Consider the following 9,905-nt stretch of genomic DNA (forward strand, 5'->3'; position numbering starts at 1 on the left):
ACACGATGCCTCTAGAGGCGGAGCAAGAAAATTCTGGAACTATATAAGCTGGCTACGGAAGAAGAATCAAAGAAAGCAGGATCGGATTCAAAATAACGAGGGAAATTGCTTAAAGGGAGATAACGCAGTGAACTACATTACATCAGTTATAGCCGAGTCATTTAAGAGCGACGATAGGGTAATCTCCGCAAATCAGGAAGCAACACAAGGTAGCAGAATACAAACCAGCTTAGAACTGACCAATCTAAACTGGAAAAAGGCAGAAAAAAATATTCCTAAAAACACATCTACAGGAATAGATGGAATTCCGATCAAGCTGATTAATGAACTCGGTCCAAAAAGTAAGGAAACGTTGTTAAAAGCTCTGGAAACAGTCATAACAAATAAGCAAATTCCGGACAGCTGGCGGCAGAGTAAAGTGAATTTGATTTATAAAGGGAAAGGAGACAGTATGCACATAAAATCCTACAGGCCGATTACCATAACATCTGTTATGTACAGGTTAGCCATGCAGGCGGTGAAATTAAAGGTGCAAGCATGGGTTGAAAGTAACAAGATACTCGGAGAACTTCAGAACGGCTTTAGAAATGGTAGGCGCTTAGATGATAGCCTGTTCGTGCTTACCCAATGCATCGAAATATCTAGAGTGGAAAATGGACCTTTGTTTTTGGCTTTCCTGGAGATAAACGGGGCGTACGACAACATAAGCAGGGAACTCCTGTGGAACATATTAAAAGAAGAAGGTATCGGTTATGAGATAATAGAGTTCCTACAGGAAATATACCGGGATAACAAAGTAGAAATTACGTGGGAAGGGATAAGAAGTACGGAGGATGTCAAAGTATGCAAAGGATTAAGACAAGGCTGTCCTCTATCACCGGTGCTGTTCATGCTTTATATGATAAACCTGGAACAGAGGATACAAGACAGTAACCTAGGTTTTAACCTGTCATATAAATTAGGTGGAAAGGCGGTAGAGCAGCGCCTCCCCGGTTTGATGTATGCAGGCGATATTGTGCTGCTAGCTGAGAGTCTGGAAGAATTGCAAAAAAAAAAGACATAAAGTACCATCCCCAACGCTTTCCTTGGCCTCGCCGACTGTTGGCTTCTTTCCTTCATGTATTATAACGAGCACCCTCATTTCCCCTTGATTGATCTGCTTGTAGCCTACGGGGGTCTCGGTTCTGGCAGTCTTGAAGCCATAGGTAGCGTAAGAGGGTTCTAGCACAGCTTTCGCCCTCGCTCTTGATCACGTTCTACGTGACGCTGGCGGTAACAAAGGACGTCACACGTCCGCCGCTATGGCTGAGGGTGGCGCTGGTGAACACTCTCAAGGTTCGTTACAGACAACATAAACACCCAAGAAAGTAGCTGGGGGGACAGCTGACGATGTAGCTCAGTTGGAATTGAGCACCGGACGCGTTATTCGGAGGTCGTGGGTTCGGATCCCACCATCGGCACGTTGTTTTTTCCTCTACTTTGTGTCTAACTATCTTTCCCCTAAACAGATTACATTGCTAATTTCTGTGATTATCCAAGTGAACAATAAAAAAATAAAAAAAAACGTAAAGTACCATCCCCAACGCTTTTCTTGGCCTCGCCGACTGTTGGCTTCTTTCCTTCATGTATTATAACGAGCACCCTCATTTCCCCTTGATTGATCTGCTTGAAACTCTAGTTAATTATTGCGGAGACGAAGGGGACGCTCTTAGCTTCAGTTTCAGCGCAGTTAAGTCGGGTCTGATGATTTTCAACGGCTCAACTGACCAGGGTCTTAAAATACAAGGCCTTGAAATACCTAGAGTAGCAGAATATAAATATCTGGGGGTATGGGTAAACGAAGGTTTGTCATACATTGGAAAGCATAAGCAATCACTTAAGGCCAAAGGGCGAAAGAATGCCGGGATAATGAAGCATAAGGCATTGTGGGGATACAATAGGTATGAGGTTTTGAGGGGTATTCGGAAAGGAATTATGGTGCCCGGACTTACTTTCGGAAATGCGGTTTTGTGCCTAAAATCAGAGGTACAGTCGACATTAGAAACAAATCAGAGATCCGTTGGACGATTAGCACTTGGTGCCCACGGCAAAACTACAAATGAGGAGGTACAGGGAGATATGGGCTGGGCATCTTTCGAAGTACGGGAAGCTCAGAGTAAAATATTATATAAGGAACGCCTGAGGAAATTGGACAGTAGCAGATGGGCAGCTAAAGTGTTTAAATACCTGTGCCTAAAAAGCGTTGACTCACAATGGAGGAAAAGAACTAGGAAACTAACTAGTAAGTATGCTAGTAACAAGGACAGAGAAATAAAGAGCATTAAGCAACAGGTGAAAAACACAGAAGGTAAAAATTGGATAAAATCGATGGTAAAGAAACAGAGTGTGGAATTATACCGAAAGTGGAAAATGCAGATCAGGAAGGAAGATTTCTTTGATAACTCAAGAGGCAGTGCCCTACTTTTTGAAGCTAGATCAGGGTGCCTTAGAACACGCAGTTACAAAAAGAAATTTAACAATGGAGATGACGCATGTGCTTTATGTGGAAACTCCAGTGAAACAATTGACCATATTATACTCGAATGTAATGGTACCCATCCGGAAGTTGATGCAGGCGCAATCACTGTTCGTGAAGCTCTGGGGTTTAGAGAGAACAGTGGCCGGGTGAATAAACCGGCGGTGGAAACTAGCAAAAGACGACTGGAAGATTGGTGGCTTAAAAGCAGAGAAGTGACATAATGTTAGTAATGTAGGAACAAAATTTAATAAATAGAATGATGGTTTAGTTAACCATGCTAAATCAATAAGTAAGGTATAGGGAGAAAAATGAGCATGATTGCTACTGCTACCCCCCCGTTTCAAAGGGGACGCTCCTATATTCCATCCATCCATCCATCCGTGCCGTCGACGCCGTCGGCCGCCGGCGCGCCCTTGATTTGCCGCAGTTGCGCTGGCCGAGCCAACAGTGGTTCGAGCGCTTTGGACGCGTCTACGCTGTTCTTTTGTTTCAGTCGTTCTGTTCCTTGCATTCATGTGAGGGAATTAAATTTGCAACGACTAATGATGCTAAAAATAAAGCATCGCGGCAGGGAAAAGACACACGTTTCGTGCCGCTCTATCGGAGTGGCTACCGCTCGAATCAGGACTAGGTTTCTATGTTCGGTGTGCAATCGGACCCTGCGCAGCTTGTGTAGTGGAAGCGGCTGATTAAAAGACAGGACCGCAATGTTGACTTCAACGTGTGTTGTCTGCGAAAAATATTTTGAGGAGAGCTACATCGAGAGAACATTCAAAGTGACGGTGAACGGCATCTTCAACGAGCTCGCTAGAGATAGACCACGCCTTAAGCCCGAAATCGTTCCAACGGTATTCGACCATTATCCGAACCTTCTTCTGCCTAAGAAGACATGTATAGAAAAGGAAGTTGAGGAACCTCTGTGACCAACCGGCCGCTAAACGACAAAAGCGTAGTGCCAGTAATGCCATGTGGTGCAGACGACAGCCACGGACCGTCAAGGATGTTTGACAATGCTTCCAAGGAGCCGGCAGCAGAAGAGCCGAGCGAGAACTCATGCCCGCAGCAGCAGACGTGCAGCTTTGAACCTCAGGATCCGTTTGACTCAATTTACATCCCTGCAACTTGGACCAAATTAACCGAAGCACCTGCTGGCTCTGTAGCCTACGCGCGTTATCGAGCCGAAAAAAAAAAAAAGTACATAGAAAAAATGATAACTTTTGGAAGCTTGAATCCTGAACGCAGTTCTGTGGACGCAACCAGTGTATATTCTCGGAAAAGAAAAAAACAAGCACGTACAATACAACAATATCTAAAGCTGAATAGCTATATAGGCAGAGTGCACTGGAGGGTACGTCTTTGTTCCGGATGTGGCCTGCAACCAGCTGATTCAGGAAGCACATATCATTCATGCGAATGTATTTTGCAGAAAAAGTGTCGCTTGACCGTCAACTCTGAAGTGTTATGCTGCGCTTAATGCAAATACCAGCGGAGGCTTACACAAGATGCGCAGAAAGAAGGAAAAAGCATGCAACCAGCCAAAGAAATGCTGCAACATTTCTCGCGCTTTGAGAAGAGCTAAGAGAAAACTGGCATGGAGCGCAGAAGCAAGTGGCTCTATTGAAAGCCCAAAATGAGGCGCTAATAATTGTGAGTCTGTGGTTGAAGCTTTTTTTTAAAAAAAAAAAAAGCTTTTAAAAAGTAAAATTAATTATAAATAACTTAATTAGCGGTGGTAAACCACGTGGAGAATTATACACGAATATCTAGCGCATCATTAGCAAGTGAAAAAAATATACCACCAAATATTGGTATCATATACTTCTTTAAAATTACGGCAGTGTCATATGTGCGGCCTTTCTCCAAAATCTTTAGCGGTGCATTTCTATATTTTTACTTGTTTATTATTGCTGCGCCTTTTTGCTCAAATTTTACTGTATTGTAGACTCTGTAAAAAAAGAATCAACGATACAATCACCACTTTTGTTTCTTGCCTTTCCTTCTGTAACAAAAGAAAGCACACCGCATAATAATCATTTATGTATGAAGCAACAATTAAGTGGCTTCCTAATAAAAGAAATGAATAAAGAGTAAGAACAAAAACTGAAGTCAGATTCAGACAGCTTGCGTTTATTGTCGCATGCGATATTTGAAAACATGCGCGCGTGTCATATATTACGAAAAAGCAAGATCGCCCTTCTTTTCTGTAGCATATATGTGACGCTATGAAACGCCACTAACCTGATATATATACCACCTTAGCAATAAGCATGACTGAATTCCAGAAACGTCGACGTAACCTATCCGAAAGCATGAGGCCCGTATTGACGTTCGTAGCACTTGACTGCGGCATCGCGATATACCATGGACCACAAGAAAAGACCGAATAGTAAATAAAATTCAAAGTTGGATTAATGAACAGTGTAAAATATTAAGGGTGTTTTCTGATACCTGTGTCACACGGACAATAACAGTCGTCGTCGATCCGTTCCGGGTTAGATCGCGATTGAGAATAGTTGCCATAATTCGAGACAACCACCTCGGATATGAGCTGACTGAGCACTCACATAGAAGGAAGATGCATACGATACCCTACATCCACGATCGCGATGCGTGGATCGCAACCGAGTGGCTCCATATCAAATAAAATTGTCATCAGAATATTTCATAGCAAGAACCCGGCCCGGACTCGATCGTTTAATCAAAACAAACTATTGCAACCAACGTGTCAACTTTAGGGGGTTGTTTCAAATTTCTTCTCTCGCTGGATATCAGGAAGTCAATATGTGTTCTGCTTAAGACCTTATCCGGTTCAGCTGAATAAATAAAACAGTTAGACATAGCAGACAGTACTTGTTAAACGCTTCCTCGAATGCTATTTCAGCGTATGATTTTTTCCGCACAGTACTAGGACGGTACGATTATCTTCCACCAAGACTGTTTTTAGACAAAAAGTGCGCTCAAACCGTCAAGACTCAAGAGACAGGTTTCGCAGTGAAAAGCGCAGCGCGCTATCCGGACCTATATGCCGCCTATGCTGCCAAGGCCGCGAACGCAGAGAGATGGCACCTTAGCTATTGGTAGCGCCGCCCCGCGGTGGCGGTGGGAAGGCATCACCGCGGCGGCCACGGGAGCGCGCGCCCTCGGCACACTAGCCAGTATATTCACCTGCCGGTCGCCACCGCGCGATCTTGGTAAGCTGCGCATGCGCGAGAAGAAAGAAGGTAGGCGAGGAGGATTTGTTTGTAGTCTGGCGGATGTGACGTAATAAATTGCTTATTTTTGTTTTTGCTTGCGTGTACTCTCATACCCAGACGTTTTTTTTTTTTTTTTTTCCCCGTTTTCAATTTTGGCGCGCAGTGGCACAAGCAAGCGGGAGGCTTGCTCGCGCCGCGTTGTTTCCGATTGACCAGACTGGAATGTATTCTGCAAAATAGACTGGGCGGCACCCATCCTTGCAAGTTTCTTCAGACTTTCGTAAGTACAGCGAAAATGCAGCGCAAAACACTTACGGCGGCATCCCGTACTTTCCTCGCCAACTTAGGAGAGCTCATGGCGCCGCTCTTCTCACGTTACAGCTTGTCTGGAAAGTTTTTCTGCATCGATGCGTTATTGCTAAGTGATCTCAATTCTTTTTTCGGCATCTTGCTGTGAGTCGGTGGCTTCAAGTGAAGCGTAGAGGATCTACGAAGCTCTTTTCCGTGCGCCAGGAAGCAGTCCCTTCAATATCCGTGCTTCGATCGGTCACCGGCGGCTCATTTTCGAGTGCGCCTCCGTTTTGCTCCCGAATAGCCCTGTCTTAGCAAGAGCAAACATTTCTATTTTTTGTTTCAGTGTCTGCCGAAATACTCTTGCTGCACAGCGATTTTGGGATCTTGGCTACGTCGCAGCTTCTGCTCATGGGCTCTCCTGCACCACGAATGCCTTGTGCCTCATGAAAGGTGGGTACAAAATGTGTGCTGGCAAAAACAGGTTGCTCCACAAGAGCGCTACTATATGAAATCGAAGTGACCTTATTTATGAAGCTGGCACTGGGCATGCATTTCGGTCAGCACCGTCACAGCCAAAGCAGTAGAAAAGGGGGAGGGGGGTGGGGGTGCCAGTACATATCTGCCGGATTGTTCTAACCACTAGATAGGACTAACCCGGTCATGCGACTACAATTGTTGTATAACATTTTAGTTAAGCGTGATAATATTAATGTTGACATTTTTGCATCAACTCTAGGTGAATTCAAATTCTGTTTCTAGTTATGACTGTATATTGTCTTGTGTACCATACAAGGTAATTGATGTTCATGGGCACGGTAAAAAAAATGTTTTTCAATGTTCACCAGCAAATCTACTCAGTGACAGTGCTATTTCTGTGGCCATTATATAGATCCTTTTTGTATTCCTGGCTAGAGCTGGTGAAATCGCTTCTTTCAGCTGTAGCGCGTTAACAAAATGAATGCTGGTGCATATTTTCCAGTAGCTGTCAAATACAGTGAGAGGGCATTCAGGGGCACAAGGTGGGACTAGGCTGAACCAGTCTGTTCCATATAGAGATAATAGTGCCCACGTAGGTCTGTCATGGTAGAAAATAGAATTGTATAATTGCTCGAAGAGCTTTCCAGTAGCATGCTTTGATGGGCTAGCTGGCACACCAATGCAGTGTGGTTTGGCTGTGCGAACAGGCCAAGGACGAAAGGAATGCACATGGAAATGCCAAGTTTGTTTTATCATTTCTTCATCTCCGTGTTTCTTTGGTTTACACTGCCAAATCGTATTCACGCTTTCTTATATGTTATCTTGCAAACAGCAAATGCACTGCTGACACTAGGGGCAAATTTTATTTGCTCTTTTTAGTTGAGGCCAATTTATTTTACTGATAGAACATTAAATGTTTCCATGTGAGTGCCATGCGACAGCTACTAGCATTATACTTTCCTTCTGTGTTGCAGCGGGATCATTCATGTCTTACCTTTCCCAGGAGCCGGCATTTATTGCATTGCTCTGATTTCCAGGCCCTTCCCTGTCTGGTGCGTGTGCTGAAACAGGAATCCCTTGGAGGCGATTTGCAGCTTTTGTTCATCATCTTGATTCCGTCCCCACATAGGTAATAGCCACTGTGGTGGCACAGGATTAGGGTGCTCAATTGTTAAACCCAAGGACACGGGATGAAATCCTGGTTGCGGCAGTCCCTTTACAATGGAGGCGAAAAGCAATGCCGTGAACTGTGCGATGTTGACACACATTTAAAGACAAGGTTGTTGAAATTTCTGGAGGCCTTCACTAAAACATGTATCTATGTCCCAATATGGAAACAGTCTGTCCGGGCAATAGACAGGGAGAAAATCCAATGAGGTCATTGAGAGCATGTTTACCACGGTAGCAGGGGTGAATCCAGGTGCCTACCCTGTTGGGGGGGGGGGGGGGGGGGGGGGGCACAGCTAGTATTATTGCGACATATCTGTAGTGCTTCCTGATATATATTTTTTTACATAGTGGCCATGCAGACCAGTTGGTGGAAACCTAACTTGCTGGACATGGACATGGGAAGCCAAGGACATGGGAACTCAATACAAAGAAGTACATGGGACAACACTGTTTGGTCTGAGACCCCTTTCCAAAGCATTTCACCCCAAAAGAGCCAACCATCAGGTCGGAGGAAATCCTGTACCAATTGGAAAACTGTTGAGTACCTGGCGGCACCTGAAATCAAACCTGGTACCTTCTGAATGCGCAGCATTTCTTTTTCTTGTGTTCCAGTGTCTTTGGCTGGTCCAATATGTTAGATTTAAGTTTAGTACAATACCCCAAGAAAACAAAAATGACAAAATATTTTTGGTCAGTACATAATCTAATTGCCCACTGTTCTTTTAGTTTTCATGCCATTATTTGTCTGTAAAATATATATCCATGAAATTTGTTGCCGCTTAACTAAATTTGTGCAGAGCAAAACACAAAATTTCACCAATCCAGTTTTTGTGTGTGTGTGAGTGTGTTCAGGTAAAGACTATCGGTGTTAAAGAAACATTGTTCTACATGCTAGTTTAACATATTTGACAATGGCTAAGTTTAAGAAATAAAAAGCACAGTTATGAGGTTCCTGAAAATTTTCAGACAGCTCGTCTCAGTGTATATTATTATTTTTTTTTAAGAACATTGGTAAGTATGCTGAGCACTGATGTCTTCTTGCAATGAAATTTTTTCTAGCTTGGTCAGTTCTTTCAAGAACAAACTTAGTATTATCCTTTAACCATAATCATCACGGAATGACACCTGTAAAAAAAAAAAGACGAAAATGTACTGCATACACCAGCGCACCTTTGACCAAGGCCTTTCTGAATTCATGAACGATCATTAAGCTTTTTTAAGATCTTCCAAAGCCACGTTGAACACCATTAGAACAAGAACCCGAGCAAGGGCTACTACCCCACCAAGACATGATGGCCTTGTGACAGAATCTGCCTCACATTCAGGAGGTACCGGTTTCAATCCTGGTGCTAGTGGGTACAAGATTTCTCCCTGCCTGATTCTGGGCTCTTCTGGGATAAGATGCTTGGGAAAGGTATTCTAGTTCACTTCAGGAAAAGGGTCATGAACCAAAATTCGCGCTTCGTTTTACCATTAGACAACCCTAAGTCCGCTTCGTGCAGCAGAAGCCCACATGCAGTTCCTTTTTCCTCCTTTCCTAAGTCATGAGCCCTGGTAAGCCAAGCACCAGGATGGGCCATAGCTGGTACACATTTGAGAAAATTGGAAGTGGAAGTCGAACCCACCACATTGCTGTAATGTGGAATGATGCTGAGATAAGGAAACCTTCAAGAAATTACAATTACTAACCATTCAAGAAAGACTACTGATTACTCACACTGTGGTTCATTAACAGGGTGTACTCAGGGGTGCAAAAGCTCAAATAAGATTTGTAGCAATTTTTGGAGCAGCAAAATCTTCGTTTTAGAGCAATAAAATTCATATTTGGAGCAGCTCACAAGAAAAAAAAATTAATTCAAATTTTGGAGCTGTTAAACAGGGAAGAAACTTTACTTTCGGCACAAAAGAATGAAGAGGTATGAATATCGGACTGTATGAATGTGATCCAAAGGAAATCTAGCAAGGGCCACCTATCACCGATGCTGCTTGTACTATTTATTTTTGTAAATAAGCTTTTTGTACTGCTAGGCATGCTATCACACACACAAAAATGTGAGTCATAAAATTGAAGAGGCTAAATAAAAAAAGCTAGAGAATATGCTTTTTTTTTTCATTTCGCACGGTTTGACAACCTTAATCATGGGACTTTATGTTGCTTGCAAGGCTCAAAAAACATTGTTTTACTCTCTGCGAAATCCACAGCTCGTGTCGTGCGAGGGCAGCTACGAAAGAGCTTAATTTGAAGCAGCGAC

This window comes from Amblyomma maculatum, chromosome 6 (assembly GCF_055883805.1).
Source record: "Amblyomma maculatum isolate TAMU_Amacu chromosome 6, ASM5588380v1, whole genome shotgun sequence".
NCBI classification, from domain to species: domain Eukaryota; kingdom Metazoa; phylum Arthropoda; class Arachnida; order Ixodida; family Ixodidae; genus Amblyomma; species Amblyomma maculatum.